We start from the raw sequence: 9,789 nt of genomic DNA, 5'->3' as shown, positions 1-9,789 counted from the left end.
CCCCTTTCCATTGAAGTAGGGAGGGCCTCCTTCCCCACCATTCCGGCCTCTTTTTGATAGGGATTTGACCTATACTGAAGGTAGCTTGCTTACCAAGCCACCCACTTGAGAAGCTAGTCGCCAGAAAAAAGCGACGAGGAAGCGAAGCTGTCTACGAAGCTTTGCTTCCCCCCCTGTAGTCGTAGTACTCGGCTCGTCGCTACTTTGATTCAAAAGGTAACCGACGGTTCCCGACTTTCTCCGGTTTCCGCAACCGTAACCATTTGTCACTCCGATGACTTCATCCATCAACCTTTTTTTCTTATTTCAATAGCGGTACGCTCTAAAAAAAAGTCAAGGGTAAGCTTGCATTCTAGAAGCGGTAGCTTCCCGCCTCCTTCGGTGAGAAGTTCCCTTCCCTTTTCTAAAATGCCTGATTGGTCTGCCTCAGAAAATGTACAAAGTGGACCGCTCTTTGGCTGACCCTCTTCTTCTCATTCGGGTTGGGTTGACCCAGAAGTCAAGTAAGAAGGAATGGAACCACTGGAGAGTCATCCGCAGTTCACACTTGGGCAAAGACGACTGACTTTGGAAGCGGAACACGAACCGATTTCCGCTATTCCGGGTTCTTTTTTTTCGTAGCGAAATCAAGGTTTATGAGAAAGTCAGCGAAGTTTCTATGGTGTTCTACCTTTGCGTAGTCTCGGTCCACAGTGGAAGGCTCCGCACCTGAGCCTCGTTAGACTCAGCGGAAGTTGAAGGTGTAAGTGAAGAGAATAGAAGAGATGAAGTCCATCCCTTAGCCTAGTCTATATCTACAGCTGACGCAACTCCGTACCGACGCCTCACTACTACTTAATTAATTAACGGCTAAGCGATTTCATAACCTGAGCTTTCCTTAACCAGCTGACCTGACTTCGTAACCTTAACGTACTTTCTTTCTGACTTTAGCATAGGCCTTCGCCACTTCAAACGGGCGCTTCGCCCCTATTTTCTTTTTTCTTTTTTCATTCTAAAGAACGGGGCCTTACTTATTCCGTTCAGGGGGGATGAAAGACAAAGAAAGGGATCAGGGAGCTTTATGATCGGAGAAAGGGAAGGGCGTGGTTGGTGTGTCACTGGGTCGGTGGGGGAACCCGTAGGAAGGGGGGACGACCCGCCGAATTCACATCAGAAATCGCCAACATGAACACAAACGAAAGAATGAATTTCGTATAGAAACAAAAGGAACCACCACTAGATTAGGAGCTGAGGTATATGAAGAATGGCTTTTTGGTCCCTTTCGTCCAGTGGTTAGGACATCGTCTTTTCATGTCGAAGACACGGGTTCGATTCCCGTAAGGGATAGGTACTCATTCCCGGCCGCTTTCAGTTAGTGTTCATTGCTGAGTGATCGCTCGCTATTTGGCTGGAAAAGGTGGTCCGGAAGCTTCCTTTCTCCCAGCAAGCAAGACGAGATCACCACTTCTCTCAGTAATGGACTTCCTTTCATTCTTTCTTAGTCTTAGATGTCCTTTCATAGATTCTCGAACCTCCGACAGACAGAATCTCCATGCATGCCTTCTTTCTCTCCTCCCCTCCGCCATACATCTCTTTTTCTCTTTTTTTTTTGTTAGGCATTGAACCCCACCTTAGGTGCTGAGTGGTGTCTCCCCTCCCTAATACATAGTTCCGTCTATGGAGAAAAAAGCTTAAACCATGGCATGGCAGTAAGCAGTAAGTTGGCCTAGTCTCTCGCCCAGCCTTCGCCTTCTTCAGTGGCCAAGTTGAAGCGTTCAACGTCGGCCTACCACCTCAAGGTTGAGCTTGTTCAATTGAAGCTAATGCTATGCTGCCCTTCCCTTGTTCAAGAGAAAGCGAGGACTTTCTTATAGTTAGCGGCCTAAACAAAAGAGATTAGCCTCTTGATCGATCGATTGATTGGATCGAAGGGGTTGATTGAAGTGTGAGATCCGCCCAAGACTAAGGCCGAGCAACTAGCTGCTGCAGGATTGGACGTCTATCTATCTCACCACGCTCCCCTACTCCTATAAAGGCCGGCGGAAGGAATGCTCTGCTCATCTTTCTTACGGCTCGTTACCGCAGCGCTCGTTCACCCCTTTCCTTTGGCTTCTTCAATTCTCAAACTTTCTTTTTCCTATTCTTATTGGTAAATAGCGTCTTGAAGCAAAGGCATTATTGAACGAAAGAGATGCCGGGTCGGTCAATTGCATTAGGTAGGAGATGCAGGACCTGTCTTAACCGCTAGTGCATTCGCTATTCGATTCCATCCTCGATCCCAGAAAATGATGATTCCAAAGTTTGTATCTCTTCTTGACTTTTTAGTGAGAAGGGGGGTGACAAAGGGTATACTTTCTTCTCTATGTCGCCGTCTCATCAATGAGCGTAGATTGATAGAGATGGCTTTTGCGCCGGTCAATTTTTATCCCATTCTTCAGGTATAGTTTCGTTTGATCACTGATCGGCGGGTGACCCGTCCTTTCTCCCCCTTTCGTCATAAGGCGTGGTCTGACTCTGAGAAAAAGAATTCCTGTGTTTAGATCCCTACTAAGCAGAATTCGTAAACTATGCAAAGGCTATTTTCATACTCTTTTTCTCATTTTTAACAAGAAAAGCAAAAACCATTCTCAACGCCCTTACGAGGTAGTGATTAGTTAGACTACTCGTGTTGGCATGGAAGTCAGCCCGGTAAACTGATTCCATTCTGAAACTAGGGTTCCAAACCTTCCCCTTAGCTCTAGAAAGACGTTTCCTTATCAAGAAATGCTAAAGCTATTTATTGTTGGTATTTCTAAGTCGGAAGGAAAGACTTCGTTTACTTCCTGCAAATTTCTTTGTAATAACTAGTAGAAAGAAAGGAATTCAAAAAAAAAGAAGGCAGCATTGATAGACCGTTGAATGAGAATGCTTGAATGGGAATTTTCTTAGCAACTGGCTATAGCCATGAGTCAAAGCCGCCGGGAGAGGAGAGAAAATCTTTCATGAGAGAGGGACGAGAAAGTGACGGATTGGTAAAAAAAGAGGTAGGCCTTCTGAGCAGTCATTTAGGGGCCTTGTTAGCGACCCATCATTCTTCCCTAAGCTGTCAGAGTCCGATCGAAGCGAGCAAGAGATAGAGGAATCATCGCTCATAGATGTGAATTGAGAAAGCAAGCCCGAATTCTTTTTAATTAGGCTTTCTAGTATGGTCCCTGTCCCGGGTAAGGTCTGATTGTTATCCGCAAGTCTTGTTTTGTTTTGACTGCGGGAAGGTGAACTTTGCAAAAATGCTTATTTGGTTGGGAAAGAGAGGACTTCTGACTCCGAGCCTACCCTACCCGAAAACAAGTTTCAGCTATTGATGTAGCCTCTTGTCGATACAACTAGTCTTGTCGCTACCTACTAGAGGAATCCCTTCTATACCACTCAACAAAAGCAAAAATCCCATCAAGATAAATGGAATCGACGACCTATACTTCAACTAAAGGCACAAGGGAATCAAGAGTTCAAGAGCACAGAACAGAGGAAATGCACATGGGTCTCCTTGAAGAACGAAGTTTAAGATAAAGAAAGAAAGGTAGAGTGGGCTTCTAGTTGCTCTGCTTGGATTGGCATGGCTGTCCCCCTTTGCTGGTTGAGGCTCGGTCTTTTGCCTCTGCAGTTGTTAATTAAACATTGGCAACTAACGTCTTTGAGGTGCCATTCTTAAAGAGAAAACGATGGCCTCCCTCAACTCTATGTTTTGTAGCAGGGCAACCGCTCGGGTATCACGCTTCCTGGCCTTTATTCGCACTAACTTACCACTTATTAGTGTGGTGGTGTGCGGAACAAGTGTATCCAGGTCTTGTGTTCCGAGACTACGCTATATTAGGTGATGATATTGTCATTGCCGACCAAGAAGTTTCGGAAGTCTACGCTCAGTCGTTAGAGAAGTTAGGTCTTACTATAAGTAAACAAAAGTCTCTTATCTCTGACACTGGGGCGGCTGAGTTTGCCAAGAGGTTTATAATCAAGGATATGAGTAAGGATATTTCTCCTGTCTCTATCCGAGCATTATGAAACTCGCACCATCCTTGTGGGGCATATGCCATATTAGGGCAATATCCCCTTCGCCGGTTCAGTACTCTGGCCCGGTTGAGTGGTGTTGGTTATAGATCTTTAGGTAAGCTCGACCATAGCCGGTCACGGCATACTGACCGTTTACTGGCTATGTGGACAAAGACTCGACTCCCTCTGACGCTTTGGTTAGGGCGAGGTCGACCTTTAAATCCATATTTCCTTGGTGTATGTAATAAAACAGTCTTTATTACAGGAGATGTCACCTAAAGATCTACGTTTGGCCCCAAATGAACTAGGAAAGTGAATAGAGTCAGCCTTCTTTCTTAGAGTGGTCTGTTTTACGCAGATGGGTTAAAGGATGGCTTCGGTACTGTCATTGGTATTACAGTCGAGCACATGCACCTGATGTGACCCTAGAATCATTCTTTTCGCTCCTCTCCAACCTGGCTTTCGCTCCTACTTTCGAAATTGTTGAGCTCGTGTCTTTAGGGTCAGCAGGCCGGGCCTGCGGTTCTAATGATTTCGTATATACAGAAAGACTCAGTCTCGGCTTTCTATTTTTTTTCATAAAATCAATATGAAAACGTCAACTTTAGGCTTTGTGGATTAAGGAGGACTCATATGATTCTCCTTCCTCGACTTCGGTTTTGTCTCCTGGTTTTAAATAACCCAGTCACTTCCTTGGTCAGGTCAGGTCTTCCTTTTATGTGAATTCGTAGAATAGGCAGAGACCCAACTATACGATCGGAGTTTAAAGACGTAAACCATGGGTCCCCCGAATATCCATCATCAGCTAACCCCCTTCCCTGGCTTTTGTTCCACTAGCAGTAAGCTCTGCTCCCTCCAGTTCCATTAATTCCGGATTTTCATACCGACGACCATCCAAGGTTTCATGAGTGCTCCTCTTCTTTTAGTTATGACGTTTCGTTTGACATTTTAGCTGAGTCCGCTTGGGCCTGCGTCAAGCCTGAAGCCTTTGTTTATTCAGGTGTCTATGCCGCTTTAGGTGGGGGTAGATTGTGGCTTTGAGACAACCTTCTTCGGTAAATGCTATCCCGGGGTAAGATTGGTTGGTTCAGGCAAGGATTGAAAGAGACGATTCTAAAGCGGATGAAGGAGAAGGCCCCCGGCCCTATAACAGTAGAAGAAAGCCCTTACCCAAGTTGTCTATTTACGTAGGTGAATCAAGTACAACAAGTAAGGTCAGAGCTTGTGGGTAGAAGATTGGGCTCTGCTACGCGGATCCACTAGACTAGGAAAGAAGTACGCATTGCTTACTTACTGTTCGAACGATCCTAGCTACTAGTAGCTAATAAAGCTGCGATTAGGGCGGTAAGGAGACCGGGGGAAGGAAGGGAAAGGTTCGCTTTTTGCGATTCATCAAGCTGTTCATAAGACCTATGAGACCGCGTTTTAACGGTACGGTTTATCCTTAAGAGATGAGGGCTACTTATTGGTGAGAACTATGAAGGACAGAATCTGAGTCCTAGGCCACAAGAGCACCTCTTTATCCCGAATCTCTTTCCTCAGCTTTCGAGCCCCTTTCTACACAATCTCTTGCTGTCTTTTCCCGGAGGACGGGTTTTTCTCCTTTTCGAGCCGAGTCTTTTGAAATTGTCTTTCATGTGAGACTTCGCCTTAAGAACTAGGGCGGAGCCCGTTCCTCGCTCAAGTTTTGTCTCTTTCTTGACCCGCTGCCGGCTAACCGTGGCCCTACTCCTTTCATGCCTCACCCCAAAGACATCCACACCTCTGTTAGGGGATTCTATTCGAACTCTTGTCTAGGAGTCACAACGATGTGGAACTTTGATTCTATATAGACGCTATTTCGCGCTGAGCGAGGCTGCTTTCCCTCCTCACTACTAGTAAGCGGTTTCAACTCTATCTTGAATCCGTTCACTCGTGTCCATGGCAAGTCCCTGATTCACTTCTGACTCCCGAGGAAAAGAGGGAATACAGTGATATCCTACTTTCGGTGTCGAGACCGTAGACTGCTTATTGTCTTGAAAGAGGAACTCCAACTAACAACTGAATTGTCCTCTTCCTTTCCTCTCTTTTCCTTTCCTCTCTTTGATCTTTTAGGGGAAAGAAGAATGAAATCAAAATGAAGCTGAGCTTTGTTGTATGCTCTTTTTTCTCATTTCTTCAGCCTTTTTTTGTGCTATCTCATCAAAGAGAGAGTAGCGTAGTCTAACAAGTTTCATGGATTGTTTTGAAAAGGAAGAGACAACCGGCAGTCTACTCTTATCGAGTACCGGGGCTCATCTCCCTGGGTTTCTATGTTCGGTAGCTATACTAGTAGTCACAAGTTGGGCTATACGATGGCTTCACTTCTTAATCAAAGTTATGTCCGTACGTCTGGACATGGAAAACTGAGCAAGTTGTAGGATTGGGTATCCGTGCAATGGAAATGCTTCGGTCCGAAGGTCTCTCACTGGACGGATCGAAAGGCATACGACAAAATGGTGGGGCAGATAGATCAAGCTTTCTATGGGGTAAGACCACTCATATCCGATAACAGAGATGTTGATGACTCCGAGATGGACGACCGGATCGGCAATGGACGTTGACCCCTCCATAGCTCAGTTAAGTCTATCAACGAGACAGGCTAGCGCTTGATCTCTTTCTGAGCGCTGTGCTCTATCTCCTCTGTTCCCTACAGCACCCTTGCTTGAGTGCTCTGCGCGCGATTGCTTCTTTATATAGCTAGCTTCTTTGTTTTGTTTGATAAGTATCTCCTTAGACGCTTAGAGTCACCCAGGAACTCTTCCTTAGCTACCAACCGAGCTTTGAGACGATCGTCAGGTAAATACTTCACCGCAGTCTAAATCCATCCCATCGGTACCCAAGAGCATGCTTTCCGGATAGAGGCAGAATACCGTAGCCAATCCAAAGATAAGAGAAAGTCCAAGTTTGGCTTCGAGACTAGAAGAAGAGGCTTAAGAAGGGCCAGCTAAACGAGAGAAAGATGCTGGTGGAATTAAGGCTAAGACGAAGTAGCCAAGGTCAGTGAGTGATATCGATCGAGCTCGGAAAGCCAAGAAGGGCTCTTGGCTTTCTGGGAGATAGTTGGAACCAACCAAACGGGACCAAAAGTCAAGCTATCTCCCGCTCTAACAAGAGAGACTCCTTTCCTTTTTCATCGTCAGTCAGCCCTTGTACTTTTATTCAGTTTGAGTTTGTTTGCCTTTCAGGGTTATCCGTCGTTGCGTTGAATCAAAACTTTCGTCATCTTGGCCCACACCCCGTTCGTTGGTAAAGTCAACCGTCTTGCGAAGACTAGCTTTGCTTCGAGTCTTAGTCCCCCGCCTCGCTTCTCTTTATAATTCATTATAAGGTCCTTTGTCCCACTTCGGTAGATATGACATTTGTCCGACCAAAACGACTTGTGGGGAGCCGAAAAGTACCACCATGTAGCTAGGGGGTATGGGTCTCGGTACCGGTCCTCGGTGTATAGCTGATGCGGTGGGGTTCTTTTTAAAGAGCCCAGGCTACGCTATTGAGAAAGCTTCAGATTCAGCGGGGGGGGCTGTCTCAAGGATCGTTACCCCCTTTTAATCCCCTCAGGGGGACTTAACTGCTAACATCGGAAATAGCGATCGGTAAAGCCGATTGTCTCAGTTAGAATTCTTTAATTTAAGATATGTCGTCCCTTACTCCATTCCTTCCTAAAGTCAGGAATGGCGGGACGGGTCGGATAATGGGGGCGGCGGCATGCATCATCAGAGTTCGAGGCGTGGGAAGGACGGAATCCAAGAATCTTTTTGTTAGTGGAGTCAAATGTTCCCGGGAACCAGCAAACCCAACCTATACAAAGAGCTCTTTTCAGCCCTTACTCCCAACAAGTTGCTGGGCTTTGATGCTTATCTTATTAGGCTAAACAAGAGAGAAAGGCCTTCTTTTTTATAGATTTCGAGGTTGGTAAGGGGGGTTTGCTTGCTGGCTCTCAGGGCTTATAGTCGGTTCTGTTCTAAGGTATTCCCTTTAATTAACTACGCGAGGTTAGACCTTGACTGAAAGGAAAGGAGAAGGGACGAGTGGCTCTGATAGCGCATAGAAGGCTCTTTTTGATAGCACCGAAGAACCAGTTGCCACTCACTGGCTCCATATCTCCTTCCCTTTTTCTCGGTCCCCCGGGAAAAGCGAGATATATATATTCTCTCCTTAAACTCTGTACTATAGCTATCCAGCTGACGAGTTTTCCCTAGCTCTTGTGCTCCGGGGAATAATAAGAGAAGGTGTCTAAAAAAGGAAGCAGAGGTTTTTCACTTCACGTGACATAGTTACGCTCAGGTTTCACCAACTTCGCGTCGGGTTCACTTCAGTGAAATCTTGTTAAAGCAAACCAACGGTTGGTTGAACCTTAGGACGGTAGCGAAAGGAACCTTCTAGCTAACCGGGTCAATTCAAACTCATTGCATACTTTATGGAATTGAGAACCCAGCGTAATTGGTTTTCTCCAGCGGCTCCTTTTCCTATATTTTATCTGATGGCCCTGCTACGTCTGCCCACTACAGAGCAGGCCTGACTCCCGTAAGCAGGTCCGCTGGCTTTTTGTACGGCTTTTGACTTTTCTGATCAACAACTCGAAGTCAACTAATTTATAGTGCTTTCAAGAGAAGGCACCGAGATCCCGCGTAAGCGTCGTTTGCCCGTTGCCAATAGGATCGACTTGGGTAGTCTTTTTCTTTTTGAATCTTAAAAAATACGAAAGTCAGGGACCGGAAATCTGAGGATCAAAAGGTTGTTCTAAAGGACATTAAATCCTTGCTCCATTGATCCAAGGAGGGGTTTTAAGAAAGACTCAAAATCCTTCCTAATTACCTAGTGTCTACTGACTGAGTCGTAAATGAGATTGGATGGGCCGATGGGGAATCAAAGACGGAGTTGTGGAAAGGACTGAAGATACTATGTATCAAGACTCGCGATAGGATCTGAGTGCTCAGTCATTCAATATTTGATGGGTTATTTTTGATTATAGAAAGAAAGTCAATCAATTCCATGGGACTTGCTTGCTTTCTTTTTTTATACGCCCATACTCTTCTTCTATTGTTTCGATAGATCCCGGGATCAATACAATAAAAAAACCTATGAATTAGAGTAGAGCAGTTGACGTTGGATTCTTTCGAATTGATCGGAAGAAAGACGAATAAACAGTGCAGTAGCAATAAATGCTCGGTACTTCCATAATCTCATCATCTTCTTTTTTTTCATTCTATATCCCTTCCCAGTCTCGAATCACAAGAAGTTGGAGCGGATCTTTGATCTTTTATTAGTATTCCACTTCCTTAGACTGGGACGCATACATCGAGAACCCAGTGTGCAATTCATTTTTCTAAGATAGATAGATTGTCCCCAATTAGTCATATAGGTTACACAGAATCGGAGCTAGAAAAAAGGGTAGGTTGAATCTGATAAGTACTCTGTCGGGGAAACTCTGTTAAGTTCATTTCGTATCATAAAAAAGAAATGGTTGTGCTCCCGGGAAAAAAAGAGTGCTACTCTATTCGATAGATCAGGAACAATCGAAAAAGCCAGACCAGTACGGTGTCTCTTTGAATCCTGAATATGGTGATACCCCCGATTGTACTAACCTACATATGTCTCTCCTCCATCAATCGGTACTACTTCTTCTTATTTGGACTTTCTTTGTCCCGATGAGAAATGCGAAACGAAAGAAGGATCCTCCCGCTGGGAATTAGATCCTACTCTTTGTCTCTCTTCTTCACAGAAAATGGAGAGCTGAATTGATCGATTCATCGGATCCTAGGT

The 9,789-nt window shown here is 45.2% G+C and overlaps 1 non-coding gene across 1 annotated transcript; it reads left to right on the top strand.

Annotated features, from left to right (window-relative positions):
• The first annotated feature begins 1,254 nt into the window (after positions 1-1,254).
• Positions 1,255-1,326, top strand: trnE(UUC). Its single transcript has one exon. It is a non-coding gene; the product is annotated as a tRNA-Glu (tRNA).
• Positions 1,327-9,789: the final 8,463 nt, after the last annotated feature.

This window comes from Carica papaya, mitochondrion (genome assembly GCF_054855325.1).
Source record: "Carica papaya mitochondrion, complete genome".
Classification (NCBI taxonomy): Eukaryota; Viridiplantae; Streptophyta; class Magnoliopsida; order Brassicales; family Caricaceae; genus Carica; species Carica papaya.
Note: the sequence above shows the minus strand (reverse complement) of the source record. Positions and strands in the feature narration are given on the sequence as shown.